At 46.6% G+C, this 17,534-nt stretch overlaps 1 long non-coding RNA gene across 1 annotated transcript in view; it reads right to left on the reverse strand.

The window, feature by feature from the left end:
• Positions 1 to 17,534, reverse strand: part of LOC128083086 (uncharacterized) — a 62,685-nt gene that overhangs the window by 34,626 nt on the left and 10,525 nt on the right. The gene's annotated exons all lie outside the window — the stretch shown is intronic.

The raw sequence follows: 17,534 nt of genomic DNA on the forward strand, positions 1-17,534 counted from the left end.
GAAGTAGGGAAAGGAAGAATCCTTTTACCTCGTGGACTTGGGTAAAACAAAGCACCTAATTTCAAGAGCAGTTGCTTGCCTTAGGAAGCACGCATTGACTTTTACAAATAGCAGACAGCATCCTGAGGCTTTTGGATAACTGCTGTAATGTTTTCTGGCTGGATGGTAAACAGCCAGGTAACCATCTCAAAGCAGGGTTTGAGGTTCCTCCCGTTTTCCACAGAGACCATAATCCAAGATCCTACCAGAGAAACAAGTGATTTATCATAGCAGGAGTGCCTCGTTAAGATTTATTACAACCCCTTGTGATAGCTCAGGAGAACTGCTTGCAGGAGTCATCCAGCATACCAGAACGAGCAAGACAGCCCTTCAGGTGGAACTGTGCTATCCAAATCCCTTTACACTGACCTGCAATCCAGAAATGCTGCGACAGCCACAGCAGCTGTCCCACATTAACAGATGTGAACAACTTTTAACAAGAATCAGGCACAGAGCTGTTCCAAGCCTCTGCCGTAAAACTGATGAACTGAGAGGAATACAGCAAAGAGAAACGGGGAAAACACAGCATCATGCCACAGCTATTTGATGGTGATTTACGTCCCATTCCACCTTATCTTAGCTCAGCCTCTCAGAACGCTACACGTGCTGCACAGAAATGGCACTTCATTCCTCGCTGTGCCGTTCTGCTTCCTCAAACGGCGGTCCTGCTGCACGAGAGCAGCGCTTGCTGACACCCACAAGGCACACATGCAGCTGTTGGATGCACTGGTGGCACCTGCACGGCCACAGCACAGCCCATGCACAGCTTCGAGACGTGCGCAGTGCGAAGCACGGCATCCACTGCCCTTGTGAGCATCGCTGCCTCAGCTGTGCTGACGTCTTCATCCACAGCCACAAGCAGCCTTCCCTGCACGGACAGCTGGGGAAAGAGGAGATCCCTGGCACGGAGATGACAGCCAGAGCTGCCAGTATTCAGAACCAGACTTTCCGCTGTTTTGTCTCCAAGTGACATTTTTGTTTGCTTGTCTAAAAATTGAGATTGTAAAGGAAAGAGGATGAATGCATGGCAGAAAGCACTGTGCAATGAAGCACAACATTCTGGGGGTAAAGTGAAACATTTCGGTTGTCCCATTGTTATTTGGTTTTCCATGACAAAAAAAAAAACACAAGCAAACTAAAAGCAGCAAGTTTTCCATTTAGTGTGAACACATTTCCCTTCGTGATACAGCAGATATCTGCATTTCCCACACCTATCCCATAGCATGTTGGAGGGAGGCTGATTGCATCTACTTACAGCATCAAACTCAAGTCTTCTGAACTGTGACAGGTAACCAGTCAGTATCAAGTTCTCCCCATAGCAATTAGAGTGACTTTAAAAGGCTGTAGAACCCAGAGCAGCTACCGCCTTTCAATGGTGAAATAACTACTTTTGTAGTGAGCTCAACAACACAAGGGAAAGCTGCCCAGTATATGAAAAGATCCAGGACACCATTTTTGAGCTTGTTTCTCCCATCAGTGCATAATACTATCCAGCTCACACATAGCTGAACTAAAGCATCTCTTCTAGGAAGATATCCAGGTTCAAGGTGAGGCATCCAAGCAGGAATGAATTTCCCCCTCCCCTCGTTGAGCAGCTGCTCCACTGGGTAATTACCATGCTGCTCCACAGTTGTCTCATTTCCAACCTGAGTTCAATTTCCATCCACTGGATCTTCTTATATCCGTTACACATCAGAAATCCTCTCCTGGTGCAGGGAATCACATTGTTTCTGAACTTTCTCTTCAATAAGATGCAGGCACTGAGCTCTTTAAGCCTTCGTGAGCTCCAGACCCTGGCTCATCCCACTACAGCTGAGGTATCCTCCAACATATATCCAAGATGAGAACAAAAGTCACCACCCCATGTGTAGAGTCATAAACTTCATGCTTTGCCAACCAGAATCGCTCACTGAAACTGTTCCAGCTGCAAACCCCACCTTCCTGCCCCAAATGGGATGTGTCAGAAGGGAAGGGCAGGCTCCAGAGCTCCTCAAAGCAGGCATTTACTGATGCTAGGGGTCCATCAGCCCACAATTCCGCTCTTTACCGTGCCGTTGTGCCACTTCCCTGAGTTGCATGAGCTATTTGAAATGGTTTCACTCAAAACGGCACCCATCCCTGGGGAAGCCAACAATTCTCCTCAATTCTTTAGGCACTTGCTTTGGGAGAGATCCAAGGAAAGGTTTTGTGAACAAATCCTTCTCTGGATACCGCTGACATCCAGAGTGAAGACATCCCAGTCAATGCCATTCCTTCTTGGAGCCCATTCCTCTACTGTCAAGTTGTTGTCCAAAGAAAATACATTAAAATCAACGCCCTTAAGTATGACAAGCCCTGAAAAAATGTGCTCTGCAAACAGAGACAGTCGATCCAAAGCTGCTCAGGAGGCAACCCCCAGCTGCCAGGCTGCCTGTCACAACACTCACACACAGTTTTTCTCCAGTAAAATACTGCTCACCTTGCTGGACCCAGCAAGCTGCTGCTTGATGGTGAAAGCAGTATTAAAGAAGCTTGGAGCGGACTGTGCCTTGCTGTATTTGTTCAGTTCAGAGCAAGGCAAATCTAGCCCTTGACTCAGCAGCCCTGCAGAAAGCACATCCTGACATGGAGGGAGCTCAGTGCTTCCCAGGGGCTATGCTGGTGGTCTCAAAGCAGATTTTGTTATCTCAGCAGCAGCTGCAATTATGGACCCTAAAGAAGCATATAAACAAAACAAGAATTGAATGATTTCATGAGTGAATTTAGGGCTTGTGACAACAGAAGTGCAAAAGTAATGTATCCAGGAAGGGCATGGGGGAACGCTGGAGTTTTCCAGCAGTTCGACCAAGGCAGGAGCAGGGAGCTGCTGAATCAGCCCTGGAGCCAAAGCAGTGAGCTGCCATCCTCTCTGGTCCTCCAGCAATTCCTCGAAGATTTCACCCAGTTCTGCCAACACCCAAACTGAGCCCCCACTAAACCCCAGCACCTACAGATACCAAAATACAGCCTTACTCCTGAGCCCAATCTTACACCTCTCCCTCTACATACATCGTGCCCCTCTATCCAAACCCACCACGTCACCTCTCTCCCAACCTGCAGCAACCTTCCTGCGTGCAACTTTCAAACAACAGCGAACCATGAAACAGGGACACAAGAGGAGCAGCAGAGCTAATTACTGCTTTAAACAGAGACAGTCTAACCATTAAGAGAAACTATTAAGAGAAACGGTGGGTTATCCGCTGCCTGCTCTGCCCAGACAGAGTGGCAAAGATGTTTCAGCCAGAAGTGAGTTCGTGGGCTCAGCTGTGAGGTTAATGGACAACATTTCACAGCCTGATGCTCAGAAGGTCAGGCAGATAAAGCCTTCGATGTTTCCAGCTCTACACCCACATCTCCGAACAAATGGATGAGGGAATAACAAAGAGGCTCCTCCGGGCTGCTCTACTCCCAAGTTCAATCATGGGAATGTTGGGTTAAGTCTATAAAACAGTAGCATTTTCTCTTGTGTTTGGCATGGCAGGAGGCCAGGACTGATCTCTATTCAATGCTGTGTATCACGTTTCAGTGCTCTCTGGGTAAGGTTATCAGCACTGACCTGCCAGTCTCACACATTCCTCCCCAAGAACAAAACTGTCCATCAAACATTTCTTTGCTCTGGAGATAAATCTGGCACCCAGGTTCTGTGCATGCAGAAAACTGCTTCCCCCAGGCCTAGCTGGCCCTGCAAGGAAACATCAGCACTGGAGGGGGTTCTGTTGGTGTGAGCACCGACCTGCTACCTGAGCCACCAGAGCCCTCTGGAACGTGCAGTGCAGTTCTGCAGAGGTAACACAAGAAGGTGGTGATGTAGCCTTGCAAAGAGCCAACATCTCCCTGCACCATCTTCTGTGCACCGCCAGCTCCTGCTGCAGCAACACCTCTCTGACGCCTGCAAAGTAATTAGCAACAGCTCTTACTGCTGTCCCCTAATGGGAGATGGCCTCGTTAATTACACTACACTGACTCAGCTTAGCGTGCTTGGAGATAATAAAAACACTGTTAGTCCTCCTTCCAAAATAAGCAGCCAGCTCTCGTTTTACAGACACTTACAGAAAGATCCCGCGATAAAAATATGACACCTTGTGTTTCAAGACTTTCTGTCATGCCTCGGAGTACCTCATGCCTAAATATTCCCTAAAAGAATCTGCTCACCCACTGCTGAACTGCCTGCACCAAACAGAACGCTATTTTAGGGTACCCAGCAGAAACAGCAGATCAGATTGAGGTGAAGGGGATGGAAGAACTCCGCTCAGACTGCGATGAAGCACTGGTTTAACATCCACCTGCACTGCCTTACGAGCACGGAGCACCCTTAGCAGCAGGACCCTCATGGAGCTCAGCTGCATGAACCTGGTTGCTCATACAGACTAATTACATACTGTTCAGGATGTTAACACCTTTCATTTACAAACCACGTCGCTTTCCAACAGTCTGTCATCTGTACTCCCTAAAGAGCCAAGGAAGCCCGCTTCAGCATTTCTCAATACATGCAGTGCCTAACACAGTGCATCCACAGAACCACAGCTTGTCCTCCTGTGTTTACAGGACAGAACCAATTTAGGAGTGCTCCCCACATCTCTGTTAAAGAAAGGCAGAAGGATTGAATCACCTGCTAGATGCATCCCTTTTCCTCTGCTGATTTTTTAGGAAGGAGGGAAGGATCCCTCCCATGGTCACTGCTACATGGTAGGACTGAGGCCACGGCTTCTTTAAGGGAGAAATAATGGGTTTATTGGGGAAAATAAGTAATGCTACTCCCATTCAGAAGATACAATGAAATGCTTCGTTCTCTTTCCCAAGTACATCAGTTCCAAAAAATTATCAGCATTTAATTTTTAAAGAGGGATTTAAATGGTTCTGGAGCTTGCAGCTGAAGCAAAAATGAATCAAACGAAACATTTAAGGCATTCCATTTATTTTGCTAAATAATCCTCCTCTTAGCAGGATCAGAAAGAAATTAAGAAACTTCTTTTTTTTTTTTTTTTCTCAGTTTAACAACCCAAAGTAAAAAATCAATTATTCAGAGCTCTGGTGCTGAGCTCTTTTGAAAAATCTACCTTTCCAATATGCCTGAGATCATTAAAAGATATTACTTAGCACAGCCATGTGCACCAAATTAAAGGGATCAGCACTAGGTGGAAAGCAAAGGCTGTGTTTAAAACCAATCTCCATAAAAATCAGTGACAACATTTGACAATTGTTTGTATTTCTAATAAAGCAGGTGGTTTCGTCAATTATAATGGAGATGCAATCTTTCTTACAAGTAATGCAAGTGGAAATACTCAGTGCTAGAGAAATTAGGCTGGGAAACCACATATATACAGAAACAGGTCGTGTTCCACTGAATGAAAGAGGGATGGAAAAGTGAAAAATTAAAGGCTAAAGGCAAACTGAACTCAAGTTCTTACTTCTCAACAGTGTCCTTTTAAAGAAACTACCCGTTAAGTTTTCTTTCCAAACACTGAATCAACAGGGAAAAGGGCACTGGGATCTGACCTTGCTTTAATAATACATTAGCAGTTTTTCCTTTTGAGGGAAAGACGTTTTATAAGAGGAAAGACAAACAACCCCAACAAGCTTAATAAATTTGTTCATGGAGAGAGCTGAGAAAGGAAGGACCACAAATCAGGACAGGCCCTCTGTTTTTCTTTCAGCCCTGTTTTTATTTTAGCACCTTTTCTTTAAAGAAAAGAAAGGCATACCATAATATTTGGAATACCAGTGGGTGTTAGGGAAAACAGAGCCTTACCCTGAGCTGCTGGGAGGAGCTCAGCCCCGCTGGGCAGCTGCAGAACCAGAGCACGGGGAGCAGAAGCAGAGCAGGGAGAGCCCGTCCTCCTCCTTTAGCTCTCGTTTCCACTCCTGGCTCAGAGGCTGCTGGTTTATTTAATTAACTAAGTGGCATCTCCCAGGATGGGTCCTGCTCTCATCTAACACAGAGCGCAGTTAAGCCGCTGGTACAAGCCCTGTGTTCCTGGAAGGGATGTGGTGGTGCTAAAGCATCTCACCAAAGTTCCACGTAACCTGGGGGAGTGAAAATAAAAGGGAGGAGAAAAAAAGCTCAAAACTGGGCACTGCTGTCAGATTTGGGGCTGGATTCTCAATTGCCCAGGGTATTGGGGGTTTTGTAATTGCACAGGTTGGTGTACAGGGATCAGGTTGTTTCAGAGGTTTTTGTACCTCCACCTCCACCCATACAAGAACAAGTACACAGAGAGCAGAGCAGCTTCCAGCCCAGATCCTAGGGGAGGCTGCAAGCAGGCAAGCAGCAGCAGCACAACAGCCTCCCAGCAGTCAATTCCTGGGGGACCAGAACCATGGAGGGGCCCCGTTGGGAATCTCTGTGCAACTCTAATCACGTCTTTCCTGGCCACGAGAAAATGAAGAGCTGTTGTGAATATGTCTGAGGACTTCATCCAACTCACTGCTGATCCTTCCTAACACAAGGACCAGACCGGGAGGCAGCACACAGCAGAGCCTCAGATCCTCAAAGTGAATGGAGCACATCACTGCTCTGTACCTTGGACAAGTAATCCAGCAAGAGTTGGAATGAGGAACAGTCAAGATGTCCCTCGAGCCTCACGGCGTTAAAAATTCCAGATGAGCACATGCAGCAGATCCACACCTTGGACAGGTTCTTGCCTCCAGCAAAGTCCATCCTGAAATGGGCCAGAATCAAAAGCAAGAGGAAAATCAAACTCATGTAGCTCAAGGACAGATTTAGCTCTCTGTCCTTGAATAACACAAAATGGTTATTCTCTCTGAAGTTGGCACTAAACTCCACCAAAGGACAATGTCATACCTAGGCTCTATAGACTTCAGTGCCCTAAAGAGAGCTCACCTTTCCCTGGGCTGGAGGCTGGACCACCCTGCCATGGACGCCCTCTTTTCCCCAACCCTCTCACTCATTGTGTATCCATGCTGACCTCATGCTTTAAAACAACAAAAGAAACAAAATGACCCCAAACAATCCAAAATGTAGAGATGAATTCTTGCTAACATTCTTTTCGTGATTACTGTATAAACAATAATCCAGTGAAACGAGTGATACCAATCTCCTTTAATGACTCATTCACCAGATTTCCACCCTTGCCTTTCAGACCTCAGCATCACTGTAGTAGTGTTTTGTCTCCTACCCATCAATTGATACTTAAATAATGCATAAAACTGTCTTATTTAAATGCATGTTGAATATTTATTTGGAAGCTCATCACAAGTTGAAAGATAACCTTCATTTCCAATTCCCTTTGGGATAATCAGCTAATTGGGATCAGCAGAAGCTCAGTCTCTTCCGTCAGCATCAGAGCTCTTCTAACAATGCCTTTGGCACACGTGGAGAGACTCAGTCTCTCGTGCCACCTCATCTAACCCAAGGTAATTGACAAGGAGGACTAAAAAGGAAAGAATGTAAGTGGTCACAACCACTCACCTCTTCATTCTCCGTTGTGCTGCTGGACGTGGGCCAGGCACAGGCAGGAAAGAGCCAACCAGTTCCCTCAGATTACTGCTGAAACCAAATCCTGGCCATAAGCTCAGAAGGAACCTGGGACCTCCTGGCATGGGCACAGCAGGATCTCAGACTTGCTTCTTCTTATACAGATTGCTTTGAAACATCCTGTCATAAATTCAGTTCCTAAAAATACAGGGCCCGTGATAGAGCCTGGACTGTTAGCATCTCCAGCCTAAGGAAGTAATAATGCCTTCAAGGCAGCATGCAGCCCTGCTTTCTGATGTGAACCTTCCTCCTCTTGAAGGAGTCCATGGGCTCGGTGCTGTAGGGCTGCTCCAGACCCCTGGGACACAACAACTCAATGCTGGAAAGCTGTTGGTAAGTGGTCATTTACTCCACACTGATAACTCTTGTTTTTTGTTCCTTTGTAAGGAAACACGACTGTTTCAATAAATTAGGGAGAGGGAGATGCATGACATCAGCTTAGGAATAAGATCCAAAGGACTGGTCACACCTCACCTCTGAGAGCATTATGTGAAATGCTCACTGATGGCCCCCAGGAGCCACCAAAGCCCTTCCCCCATTGGCAGCTGCTGGTTTATGACACGTCCATCAGTACGAGACCCAACAAATCAGCACATGGAAGAAACGCAGCCATGCCCCGAGCCTGGCAGGTCTTTGGCAGCAGCCACCAGAAGCTGCACAGGGAGCAAACAGAATCACTTCTGTTAATACCATATTTTAGGCTTGCCATGTTCACTTTTAGTGGAAATGCAACCAAACAACGCTTATATGGTAACACCAACTGATTTTCATACACTTCATTATTGAAAATTAATCCTATTTCTCTCAATTACCAGGTGAGCGTCTCCCATTGCTGTGCTCCACCAGCACAAGGCAAGGCAACCCATGGGACATATGGGAATCATGCTGCTCAGCCAGAACCTTTTCTATATTTGCACTCAGGAATTACTTTTCATCAATCCTCTTTTCTCCCCAAACACCTGCACCAGTTTCAGCCAGACCCCTCTTACCTGGGACCAGTGCAAGGGAATGGTGGAAGAGCCATAGAATCTTCTCATACATGGAAACTCCCATTAGCTACAGATTTCCTCCGGTGTGGAAAGCAAAAGTACACACAAAAACCCCAGTGCATAATCCCAACTTCCTGTAAGGATTTTCTAAGAATCTGATGTAGAGTGGCTGGTTTGTGAGTGAAAGCTATTAGACAACTGGATCCTGTAAGGACCCACGCTAATATGTGGGGGGTTTGTCCAAATTAATCTAATAATCATGGAATCATAGGATGGTTTGGGTTGGAAGGGACCTTTAAGACCATCTAGTTCCAACACCCTGCTGTAGGCAGGGACACCTCCCTCTAGACCAGGTTGCTCACAGCCCCATCCAGCCTGGCCTTGAATGCTTCCAGCATGGTGGCATCCAGAACTTCTCTGGGCAGCCTGTTCCAGTGTTTCACTACCCTCACAGTAAAGAATTTCTTCCTAATCTCTAGTCTAAATTGACTCTCTTCCAGTTTCAAGCCACTTCCCCTCATCCTGTCACTAATAATGTTAAATGTCATTTATGTACATCTGGAATAAGCCTCAAGCAGTGTGCAGGGAGCACTGATGCACACGGCAGGGACACGGTGCAGGGACTGAGCGTGTCCAGCCATTGGGACCCAAACCCAATGGACTCCCATGGAGAGGAGCTGCCTCCTCTGCACAACAGTTCTTCCCCCTTCCACCCCATGGGACACTGGGATCCAGAGAGATGGATCAATCTTACCCCGGAGCCACAGGTCTCCTCTTGCATGGATGAATGAGAGCCCACACTGAAACCTGAAACATTTTCAAGACCAATCATTAACATCCAACAAAGCAGGCAACAGACCAGCTGTTCTTCTTCTGAGGAAGCTGGCATGTCAAAATCTGGCTATTTCCCTCAGAAAAAGCAAGGAAGGGACACGTGGCTCCAAGGAGCACCCAGCACCAAGTCGGGCTCCTGCATCTCCATCGCATCCACCACCAGCACAGTGCAGGTTTTCCTCCTTGCTGAGATGCAGGATGGAGAGGTTGCACACAAAGGAATCCTTCGTCTCCAGCTGTTTCGAATTTTCTGTGTACTTGGAAAAAGTAAAATGATTCTTTAGCACCGAGAATAGCTGGCGATATTGAATTTGGAGTGTGCAGGCGGGGATTAGCTGAACGGAAATGCATGGTGGATGTTTCACGGGTGTTTTACTCATCCAGGGAGAGAATAAAAAATGTGGCAATCGTTATTTTGTGGGATATTTAATCCCTTCAACTAATTTTGCGTGAAACAGGCTTTAGGTTCCACTCCCTCCTCTTCTTCTGGTTTTGTTTTTAAACTCTTCCCCACCTTCTTCTCTTCTTTCTTGGAAAAAGGAATGAAAACAAGAAATGAAAGATTTTCCCTTCCCCATCCTTTAACTTCTCTCAAACCACTCTCCTTTTCTTCAGGTGGGTCCCAGGTAACCTTGGACGTGTTTCCAAATCTCAACGCCTACTCTAAGGCTCCTAATTCCATACCTCAGCACCCAAAGCGTGAGCTGGCTTTAAAAAACGCTGAGCACGCAGCAGCTCCCAATAAATTTCACACCCTAGCAGAAGTCCTGTTGTCGGGAACTGTTTTCATCCCTTCATTTGCAGGTTGCCTTCATTACTTCCTTCCCTTGGGTCACAAAAAGGCTGTTAGTGACATCTCCCATTTACCAGGTGCGGCAGTATAAATTCAGAGTAACTCCACTGAACTTAACGTGCTTAATGTAGATATTCAGAATCTGCACTGCTGCAAATGAGATCAGAATTTGTCCTGGCCACAGGAGCCAGAGGGAGGTCAAATGCTTTACATACATTACCTCCTCTTCAGCATGCTAATGATGTGCAATTTCGAATGCTTTTCCCCAGACTCCGCAGTTCCAGGAATGGCACTAAAAGCATTAAAAGGAAGCACGGCAGACCTGGCCTCCGGATGCCCAATGAAGCCACGCACCTGATTGAGGCAAACGGCATGATGGTGAGCTGGGAGGGGGCAAATTCAGCAGCTCCCAATAAAATAATCACCAATCCACCCTTGCTGATGTCACTGCTCCCAGTCCTGGCTACTCAGAACACGCAGCACTGGCAGCCGTTACAATCAACGCTGGCCATGAGCATCTGTTTACACGGGTGGATGGTGATAGGACAAGGGGAATGGTCTTAAACTGAGACAGGGGAGGTTTAGTTAGGATATTAGAAGGAAGTTTTTCACACAGAGGGCGGTGAGGCACTGGAGCAGGTTGCCCAAGGAGGCTGTGGATGCCTCATCCCTGCAGGCATTCAAGGCCTGGCTGGATCTGGGCAGCCTGGTCTGATGGCTGGCAACCTGCACACAGCAGGGGTTGGAACTGGATGAGCACTGTGCTCCTTTGCAACCCAGGCCATTCTATGATTCTACGATCCTTCCTCCAGCCCAGAACTCCGGTGCTGGCACCCAAATGGCAGGATATGCTCACATCTCCACTGTGTTGCACACAGCCCTGCCCCATGTCACTACTGCTGCTCAGGTTTCAGCTTTGCTTAACAGGGACAAACACCTCACCCAAATTTCAGTACAGCTGTGCTCTGCCATCTGCTCATGGTTTTCCTGACGTTACCTGTGCAGCTCCATCGTTTGAACACAGGCTGAAGCACATGTGGTTTAAAGCTGGATGTTAATTAGGAACATTTAGCACGTCAAATACATGATTAATGCAAAGCGTTTTAATTGAAATGAACCAGAATTCCACAGGTCTGCTCTCCTTCCCTGCTTTGGGGGTAAAGAGCCTTTTTTTAAAGCAAAACCAGGTCAGAGACTTGGCTGGTGTCAAGCAGCCTATTTGTATTGGAGGTGATGAAGGCTATTTGCTCCAGCTGAAAATGTGGCCTGAAAACTGAGGGCTACGTTAAAAATAATGAGAAAAATGTCACAACACCACTCAGCATTGTTTTCTTATTAACAAACATAGCTGCGAGGCATGATTAAGGGAGCTCATCACTCACATTGTAATTATGAGGTATTATTTGCAATATCATTTTAAATTTGCCTCTCAGTTATCCACTGAAGAAAATCTGATTTCAGCTCACTTCATGATTGTGTTTTTGCCGACAGAATAATTCAGGACTGCTTTGTTTGGACCAGATAACAGACCCTGTTTTCATGGGGCAAAAAGGATCCTCATGACTGCAAAATAGGAAACAATAAAGTATTTCAGAACTCATGAGGCTCAATATTAGTTTCACAGTTTGCTTTTTGGAGGAAAAAAAAAACCAACCAAACCAAACACAGGCTGTGTAGCAAATGAAAACTCCTCTGGTCTGAGCTTGCAGAACTACAGCAGAACTTACAAGATGTTGCTTCAGGTCAATTCTGGGACAGCTTTGCTTTGGCACTCCATAGCAGAGCTCCAGATCTCAAAGGTCCAAACCAAATACCTTTGGAATTTTGCCATCTATCTGGCTTATTCCATCACTGATGAAGAGTCCCCAGATGCTAATGCCAGCGAACTCTGGAGTGTTCTTCAGGAGCAGCCCAAAAATCTGACAGCACATCCTTACCCTGGTTTGTCCCATCCACCCATGGAATGCTTGACAGCACTGATCGGATGTCTCAAAAAAATAGCGGGTGGCCATGAAATGAAAGGCAATCCAATGCACACCAGGCAATAACTTCAGTTCTGGCCTATTCCCATCATCAGTCCTCTTAATATCTCAGAAAGTTGTTATTTTGATGTAAGTGCCTGTGAATACCTGCAGCACGCTATCGAGTTTTAAAGCCGCTGAATGCTTATTGCCCTCACTTGCTTACACAGCTTTGCCTAACTTTAATGATTTGAGATGAGATTTTACAGGTGAAAAATTGGCCTCCAGGAACATTTTTTCTTTAATTTATATCTACAATGACCTGCCCCATTCTGGGTTGAGGACAGCAGAAATAACACTCTCCAGCTAAGTTCAACAGCTCCAGCAACTTTTCCCTTAAAAATTCCTCACTGCCTTTTACACTTTGGAGCAGGCATTTTATTGGGGGTGTCCCTGCGGTCGTTCTTGAGAAAACGGGGCCAATTTTACAAGCTTTTGTAAAGTCAAGTTTGCACAAGCTCAGAAATACCTCCGTGTGCAGAAAGACCCGTCTGTCTGGGGCACACACTGAGGTGAGGCTGCACCCAGCTCCTGGTGCCATCCCTCCTGCTCAGCTCTCGCCATGGGAAGGCCTTTGTGCTTCGCTCCCATCGAGGTGGGGAAATGCTGCAGAGCTTTTTGTGAACAAGTGTTACAAGTGCAAATGGCACTGAGATAGGTAGGAGCAGAGCCAAGGCTCAGCACCGCTGCTCAGACCTGCAGGAAAGGTGCTGGTCCTTACCAGTAAACCCACACCAAACTTAATCCTCATTGCTGGCATGAGGGGGAAGACTCAGGGCACATCCCCAGGCACAGCTATTGAGCGCAGCATGAGTTTGGCACTCACAGCCTGAGCACCTGGCTCAGGAAACCACCATTCAGTGCTGTCAGAAGAACAGACTGACCCATGAAACCTTCCCCAGGCAGTGCTGCTACAGGCTTTACATTCGCTGAAATTTCAGCAACCTGAAGGAAGCATTCAGCTCAGGCTGGCTTCTGCAAGTTGGCAAAATCACAGGGCCTCCCTTCTGCACCAAGCCATGCCCTGAACAACTTCTCATCTGAGCCCGTGGGCTCTAAAAACAAGGCAGGCAGCAGGAGCTAACGGGCTGCAAAAGGCAAACTGCCTCTAGCTGGCAAGGGAACATACTGAAGCTTTTTTCTCTCTTCCTCTGCCCTCCTCCTGCTTCTTTCTTTCCCCATTCCCCCTCTTTTCTCAGCCCAAAGCCCTTAATCTCAATGCTGATAATTGTAATTGCTCTGCTATGCAGCCATCTGAGCAGCTCAGAAATGTCCATCCCGGGCCAGTTCTGCTCCTGGTGAGGCAGAATAAATAGAATAGGCAACCAGAATTCCAGAATTTTAATTTAAAACAAATACGGAGTCAAATGAGTATTAATCATCTTTCTACTGAAGGCTGGTTCTGGCTGGGAGCTCTGAATGCACACTGCCATTCAATGGGATAAAGAAAACGGTGATGGGACGGCAGCTGGAAGAGCTGCTGGGGTTGGCCTGGGTTCTCTCCAGATCCTTCTGCCCACGACCAGAGCTGTGGTTTACGTATCAACCAGATGATTCCTCCTTCAGCTGCTGGGCTTTGGCAAGCAATCTGAGGATCATTAAGAGCTGATGGCAAGCACCTTGCCCAGGGAGAGCCAGCATGGCAAGGGGCAAGCTGCTGCACTGCAGGGCAACTGTGAGCAGTGCCACAGGGTAAACTTCTTCCTCAGGCTGAAGAATCTTTACAGGCAGTGGGCTCATCAGTGCTCAAAGTGGTCAAAACACTGATGTCCTTCAGGGTATCAGGTTGGGAATGAGAGAGCAGTGCTTGCAATCCGAATTTGTATTACGCTACACCTCCTGTACCAGGACATTGGTTTTCCAGTCATGTAACCAATTAGAGATTAGAGTTTTTAATTAACTTCCTTAGCAGTTCTGGTAGGACCACACATTTCTCTAACAAGACAGCCCACTTATTACACAGGTCAGGTGGCTTTCCACATTGCAGCCCTGCAGGACTGGCTCCCTTCACCCAGCCCCAGAAGCAACAGATGGGGTTCTGTCCACTAACAGATGAGAGTGGTTTGGCTGGAAATGTCCAACTCAAAAGTTAATCTGGCCCGTGATTACAGCTAAATGTCCAGGTGAATTATCAAGCCAGGGAAGGAGGCATGAATGATATTATTTGTCTCTCTTGTCTCCTGCAACTACATTATTGCAACAGGGTTCCTATGAACCTATCTACGACTTCGCTGAGTTTGCAGATCATCCCCTTAATTGCAGTAGTTTTGGGAGAGGTCAGAAAAGAAGCTGGCCAAGAACCAGAAATTGCTATCTGGAGCTCACTATCTGTCTCTGCCAACGTGTCCCAGCACTTTTTGACTCAGTATAGGTGTTGATAAACAGACCAAAGCTGGCTCTTGCAGGCTCTGCTGCCAACAGCTGCAGGGGCATCCAGCCCTGAGCTGCAGCATGCGTGAAAGCAAAAAGCAAGACTGAGTACAGACAGAAGCTCTAATCTGAAAATCCAAAGCGTAAGAAAAACTGCTGTAGCCCAGGATGAGAATAAGGTGACCCACTGCCACTACAAGGTGACCTGTTCTTTCCCATTTCTGATGCTTCTGATCCCCCGAGTCCCCATGCATCCGCACTGTGAAATCCATTTGAAACATCAGAGAGAGATTGTATATCAAGCTAAAATAAATTCATCTACCCACCCACCCCCCTTATAGGCCAACAAAAGATTCCCCCTTTCTCTGCTACACCCATTTCACTGCCCTTTGGCTCAGCAGCTCAAGCACTTCATGGAAATAAAGCATCCAAATTGAGATGCTCGAGTTTATTTCATTCTGCTTTCTTAAGCCCAAATAGAAAAATAGGTTTAGAAGCAGAAAAAAAAAATAACAATAATAACCTGCCATTTCAATCCCGTTCAGGCAATTAGCTCACTGCTGGCTGCGTGCTAATGCGATCGCCTCTCATTGTTTGTTCCTATTTATGCTGCTCTTTAAAGTTCATTAAAATCACCACTGCTATCTCACACAACTCTTCAAAACATCAGTGTCACGCAGTCGGGAAATCTGTGCTTTGAAGTTCCCTCCTGCATTCATTTTTATCAGGCTTTCTTCTCCCTTTCTCTCTTCTTTTTTTTTAACCTTTCTTTTCCTATATATTTCTTTTTCTTAACGACTAAACCAGTTTTATGCTCTTCACAGTTATTCCGAAATCTGTTCCTCCTGACACAGCACTGATACATCATTCCTTGCTCATAGCTATTTTTCTCATTTCCATCATTTCTCGCCCCGCTTGCTTTGGCTCTCTGCTAAGTCCATCACAGCTTTGTTTTTATATCCTCGTCGCTGTATTTTATGGCCCAGTAAAACCTAGAAAGCTGCTTCACAAAGCACACGTGCCAGCTCTTTGATGTTTGTGTCTGCGTGGCAGCTTGCTGGAACTCAGCACCCCCCACCTTGCCCTCCTCATCAGCTCTGCAGCAAGGTTGGATGTTAGGAAGAATTTCTTCCCAGAAGGAGCAGCTGGGCATTGGCACAGGCTGTGCAGGGAGGTGGTGGAGTCACCATCCCTGGAGGTGCTTAAGGAACAGGCAGATGCAGTACTGATGGGCAGTGGGCAATACTGGTGGTAGGTGGGCAGTTGGATTCGATGACCTCAAGCTCTTTTCCAACCTTATTGACTCTGTGTTTTTAAGCCATAGGTCAGCAGCTCTAGCAGAACCCCAGACATCTCCACTTGTGGCCAAGTGACACGGCTCAAGCTGCCATAAACCTGTCCCAGCAGAGGCTGAGGGAGCTCAGCTTGGCTTGCAGGGTTGCCCCGTGGCCAGTCGTGGGACTGAGGGTGCTGCCCCTAAGGCTTCTGTACCTATGCAAACAACTCACAGGGCACAAGCAATGATCAGCACTGCAGCTGAGTGACTGACCAAGGGTCTGAAAACCAGTTCTGAAGAACATCAGGAGATGTTTTCAGACCGGTGCCATACCTGCCAGGTAACACGGCCTCTCCTGGTGTCTGCACAAAGCCCAGGTCAGTAAATCTGTCAGCAGGTTGGTGCTGGATACATCCAACAGAGTCTGGATCACCAACCTCAGCACCTGCCCACGCTGGATTGGACACAGAAACACATAAAGACAGAATTACCTGTATGATTAATTAGAAGTAGCTTTATGGAGAGATCGCTTTTGTTCTTTACGCTCAAATCTCTCTCTCTGAATAAAAATTATATTGTTGTACGTTGTTAAAGTATAAAAATACAGTTAAAGCTCAACTCGGAGGTTACCTCACTGCATATTTTTGTTCCTACGCTCTTTAGAAAGTGATATTTCCCTCTGACCCAGAAGAACTGGAAAAACTTCTATGCTGAGAATGAGCAGAAGACCTCTGTCGGGAGGCAGAACTGTTTTTCAGCCTGCAGTAATTAACGAGTGCTGTAGACCATCACTTAATACGATACAAACAGAGCTGCCAAATCTCAGGATTATATCTGGAGCTTTACTCTCAAGTCCGCAGCATCTGGAAACATGTGATTTTAAGAATATCTCAGCTCTGATATTTTTTTTTTTTCAAATGCTTTTCTAAATTCTGTGGCTGCAGAGGAAAGCTTAAGAACACAAATTGTAAAGGCTATCAAAAGCAGAACAAAAAGTTCAGCATTAATATTTTTTAACTTTTTCTCCTTCCAAGCTGTCTCTCGAGCTGCAGCCTTGATCCATGGTATTTTGGTGACCAGCAGTTGGTGGTGCTCAATCTGTCACAGTAAATAACGAATGCTGCAAGCCATTCCTTAGCAGTTTTACAAACAGTTCTGGCTCCCAGAGAAGAAGAGTCCCTCCAGGGCTGGGACTTGTTAACACCAATGTGTTTGCACCTTGCGTAGAGAAGGCATCACTCCAGGACTCTTCCACTCTTCCAGGACTTCTGAAAGGGGAAAACACTTCTTCCTCCACCACGACATGAGTAACACAAAATGGAAAGTTATTTAATTTGGCTCAGTTGAATACAAAGAGCCAACAATTCCCAGGTCCCTGCTTGGTCTGCAGCTCCTTTGGCTCACCCATCACAAACCAAAGGGGAATGTGAAGGGCAAAGCTGCCTTTCTGGTGAGCCAGGGAAGGCTGCCCAGCACCCACACAGCTCTCACAACTCAGTCTTCTGGTGACAGCAGGGCAGAACCTCACATCTCAGCAACAAGCCTACAGCCGAAGTGGGTTCATCCAGCAGGAAGGCGGTGTGCTCGTTTGAGCTGATCAAGAACCTGTGAGTAACTTCTATGGGAATATGCCTTCTTTCATGGACAGCTACTGAAAGAGAGCTCGCTCATCACTCAGGACTTCAGATGAAGAAAACAT

The sequence above is a fragment of the Tympanuchus pallidicinctus genome, unplaced genomic scaffold (assembly GCF_026119805.1).
Source record: "Tympanuchus pallidicinctus isolate F22 unplaced genomic scaffold, pur_lepc_1.0 scaffold23, whole genome shotgun sequence".
Taxonomy (NCBI): Eukaryota; Metazoa; Chordata; class Aves; order Galliformes; family Phasianidae; genus Tympanuchus; species Tympanuchus pallidicinctus.